The sequence below is a fragment of the Pogona vitticeps genome, chromosome 4, assembly GCF_051106095.1.
Source record: "Pogona vitticeps strain Pit_001003342236 chromosome 4, PviZW2.1, whole genome shotgun sequence".
NCBI classification, from domain to species: Eukaryota; Metazoa; Chordata; class Lepidosauria; order Squamata; family Agamidae; genus Pogona; species Pogona vitticeps.
This window is the reverse complement of record NC_135786.1, coordinates 100,404,584-100,409,196: the sequence shown is the minus strand read 5'-3', so window position 1 is coordinate 100,409,196 and position 4,613 is coordinate 100,404,584. Positions and strand designations below refer to the sequence as shown.

At 42.4% G+C, this 4,613-nt stretch overlaps 1 non-coding gene across 1 annotated transcript; it reads left to right on the top strand.

Annotated features, from left to right (window-relative positions):
* The first annotated feature begins 3,673 nt into the window (after positions 1–3,673).
* Positions 3,674–3,838, top strand: LOC140707251 (U1 spliceosomal RNA). Its single transcript, XR_012087171.2, has one exon. It is a non-coding gene; the product is annotated as a U1 spliceosomal RNA (small nuclear RNA).
* The last annotated feature ends 775 nt before the right edge of the window (positions 3,839–4,613 follow it).

Genomic DNA, 4,613 nt, shown 5'->3' with positions numbered 1-4,613 from the left:
CGTAGCTTGAACTCTTGTTATTCACTCTATCCCCCTTATTATTCACTCTATCCCTAAGTACCATGCCGCACTATTCAGTACAGTGATTTGGTTAGGCCAGTCGTTAAACTCCAGAGGCTGTCAAGTGTGGTCAGCCAACAAGTGATGACCTGCTTGGAGACAGCCATGATAGGCTAGGACAGTGGGGGGTTGCTCATCCCCCCTCCCTTTGACAGTTCAGGCTACAACTCATGATGTTAAGTCCCAGAAATCAATTTGACAAATTAGTCATGACTAACAAGTCCCATTGATTTTATTGATTTAGTCCCTCTGCTTGCGTTGATGGGGATAATGCATAACTAATGTGGGCTGTGATTCCTGACCCACTTACCTACAGTCTAGCAGCCTTGACATCAGTGGAGCTTACTTCTAACAAGATGAGCAGATGATTGTAATGTATGTCTGGATCCAATAACGAAATTTAACATTATAGTGACATTACACTGATACTGCTGGTGTTGCAATGGTAAATTCTGAAATGCAGACATTCCTTGTGACAGAAAGTATTGATCCCTATCAACAAACCTGTTCTCCTATTTTACTTTTTACCAAAAGGATATCTTTCACAAAGGTAATGGGTCTCAGTTCCCAACTGAAAACAAAACTATACTAAAATATTTTAGACTAAAGCTCTAGTAGCTCCTAACAATGTATTTTTGCCAAGAAAACCCAGCCATCTCCCAGTTCTTGGAACAGGATGCAGCTAAATTTAAATGGGAGAAGGGACCTCAAAGGGTGTGTACAAGGGAAGTCATCCCTGCCAATCAAAAGGTTGTGGCCTTGAGTCCTGACCCTTCTACACTATTGCACATTAGCACCGTATTGTAAGCAGATATAGAAACATAGTTATTTAGGACAGCATACCACTCAAAAATGATCTTTTCCTAATGTGAAAGTGACCTTACTCCAGGTTTAAGTGTGGTCCTAACATCTTAGGTCCTGGGTCCCAGGATGCTTTGCTGTTCCAACTGCAAAACAGAAGTCTTCAGCACAGGTTTGTGACTGAGCACCAACCATCTCCCTCTTTCTTTGTGGCATCCCAGTGCAAATGTTCCAAATGGTGTTCATGAGTGCTACAGTTTTCAAAACTTCAGAATACATGCTCTCAGTCTCTGGCCTTGGCTGTTTTGCTGGATGTTCCAGTGTACATGCTCGGAGAGCACCATGGCTGTTTAGTACTAGGCAGGGATTTCAAGCAGAGAGGAACCAAAAGAAAGGCAGATGAGTATGGGAAGATGGTTTAACCTTAACCTGCTGACATTTTTAGAGCACAAAAATTTAGTAGAGTGCTGAGTTGCTAACTTATGAGGAAGGTAAATCTCTATGGGACAAGCAGAGAACCCAAATGGCAGAAGTTGCATGAAAGCAAAAATAGAAAGATGACCAAAACAGAAGTAAAGAGGACTTTTGATCGGGGAAAACCCCCCCACAAAACTGACGTTTCCCTTCATTACTCTGTCCAGGCCAATGGAGGTTCATCCATGACTTGCCACGGACCTTTTGCTTCTAGTACAGAAAATCCATTTCTCTTGCCCATCTTCGCTGAAAAGAGATTTAAGCTCCACTGAAACATCACCAACATATTTTGTAATAGTATTTTTCACTCCATAAGATGCACCTGACCTTAAGACACACCTAATTTTTAGAGGAGGAAAACAGGAAAAAATATTCTGAATCAAATTGTGTAATAAAATATTTAATAAACTATAACAGAATAACATTTGAACCATGTAACGTGAACAGAAGTCAACAGTGGCATTAAGAACCATTACCACTATCATTAACAAATGCAGAGACTTAAAGGTGTACTTTAGTTTAGGTACCATAAATTTGTTTACCATAAATTTAAGTCAAGTACATATAGCCCATTATCAGCCAGTGATAAGACCTGTACCATACTACCTATATTTTACATTTCCTTTCATCCACCTCCTCCCCATGCTTACAGAAATGTCTCAATGACAGATGAGATTGTTGTGCAACTCTGCCCAGCTACAGCTCAAGCCTATATTAAATTAGAAATGGTTTGTCTGATTTGGCACTGCATTGAGAGGTCCCTTTTAGTTGTGTGGAGGATAAATAGTGGAATTAAACTAACAGCTAATTTACCTTATTTACTTTGGGTTATGCAAAAGAACAGCAACACAAAGCTTAACCTGATCTCATTCATCAGCAGTAGCACATGCTCAGCATAAGACCAAATTTCGATTTTCTGACATAATTGAACATTTATAGCATGCAAGGCACAACAGGTTAGGCCACACAAAGCCAGGAACAATGTTTTTGGCGAGCCAAAAAACCTAAATACAAACTATAATAGCTGAAATCAGGAAGCAGGTAATCCAGTTAGAAGTCACGAAGAATTTTGACTTTCTTAATTTTCAAACTACTGTATCAGCAAATGTAGTATGTGCTACAGGCAAGAACTCTGTTCCAAAAACACTAACCAAATATGCCCTGTCTCTAAGACTTTCTGGCCTTGTTCTGATTTAGATACATCAAAGAGATACCACAACCATAAGGACTTGGAAACAACTAAAAGTAAGACTGAATTTTGCTTTCCCATGTATGCAGGGTTAATTTGTGATCAGCAGCTAAGTTTGTGTTCTGGCTCATAAAGCACAGTTAGTTTCCTTGCTGCAACACCCTTTGGAAATACATTCTCTATTAGATGCCCAGAACTAGTTGAAAGTTTTTAAGTTGAATCCAAATTTCCCATAGGAATGCATTGAAAATTAATTAATGCATTCCTATGGGGAAAAAAGATCAGAAACTTAAAAAAAATTAAAATAAACTCACTTATCAGGTACTGTAGACTGAGCCTGGTTCCTCATAGTGCCTTGGTAGCCCCTCCCCCGAACAGCCAAAAAAGAGCACCAAACAGCCAAAAGCTGGCAGCCAGCAGGTTAAGGTTAAACCATCTTCCCATACTCATCTGCCTTTCTTTTGGTTCCTCTCTGCTTGAAATCCCTGCCTAGTACTAAACAGCCATGGTGCTCTCCGAGCATGTACACTGGAACATCCAGCAAAACAGCCAAGGCCAGAGACTGAGAGCATGTATTCTGAAGTTTTGAAAACTGTAGCACTCATGAATGGCAGCCATTTTGTGCTCTTCTCCACTCTTTCCCCCTCCCTCTCCCCACCTAACAACTGATTGGTGCTGGTCTGAAAGGCTTCCCATGCAGCTTTTAAAGCAAGTATGCATGTTTCTACACAAGCAGGTTTCAACTCAAACGGAGCACCTTTTCACCCAAGCACAGTTTAACCCCAAACAAGCAGCTTTTAAACTAAATTTTACATTTTAAAATGATACTACCAGGCAGTCCCAGGCAGTTCCAGGTCTCTCTCCCAACTCTCTAACCACTTGGACTAGTGAGGAAGCAGATAAGCAGCCTCTTTGCTAACTGAAAGTTTGAATTTCCTGCTTTTCCTGCCTTCCCTGCACATTAGGCATGTTAATATCTGTGCACTGGAGGATTGTGGGGCACCCCAAAACACTGAGGAGCTCTCTTCACCTCTGGCAGGACTGGGGCTGTGCAGCCCTGTTCTGAGTGGGAGGTGGAGCCGGGGGGTCACCATGCCTTGGGGGGCAGGACACAGAAGGGGGCAGGAGGTGCAGGGGCCACTCCAACTCATACTTACCTGGCAGGGGAGATACCATGATCATGAAAGTGGTTTTCCCAGCGTGAGGCTCATCCATTGCACCTTGGGTGTGCTGATCCCTGTGATTTCCCCAAATGTGGGAAAATCAACTGCATAATTTGTGGTAGTGGGGGGACTGTGTTTGTGGTTTCTCCTGGTCTTTCTAGAATCACTCTTTCCCCTTCAGTCCTTGGCTGTTTTCACTGCCCTCTGCTGTTTAAATTTGCTGCCATAGGCCTGTTGGCCCTGCTGGTTTTCCAGGCGGGCTCCAGAAGGCAGATCCTGGAAAGTCAGCAGTGCAGATGGCAGAGTGGTGAGGTCCAATGCGGCTGCCACGGCGAGCTGGTTCAGAGGCCTCCTAGCATGGAGGTGGGAGGCTTCTGGGTGGTGGCGGCTGAACCCTTTTTTTACAGTATTCGCTCCACGAGATGCACATACTTTCCCCCCACTTTTTTGGGGGGAAAAACCTGTGTCTTATGGAGTGAAAAATGTGGTAACTTGTCTACATATTTAGTTTTCAAGGGAACATTTGCTATTTTAATAACTTTGGTTTTAGGCATTTCAAGGCACTGATATTAGCATTAAATGCCAAACACAACTGGATTACATTCAGTATTCAGTTTACAATTTGCTCATTTCCAAGTAGGGACAATAACACCAAGAATCCATTAGCCAGCATGGTTTTACTGGTGGGCTGGGGGATTCTGGAAGATGTAATCCAAAGAAGTAACATTTCCAGCCTCTGCTTTATATTGACATCATTACTACATAGTGACTCTATAGAGGTAGGCTGGACTTTCTCCACAGCAGCTACCCATGTGTCTAATGCAGACACTAAATCAACATCTAATTCCAGTGAGTCACTGAGGGCAGTAAGCATATTGTGGAACTTCACAATATGACCAGACCTTGATGTGGTCTGAGCCTTTTAA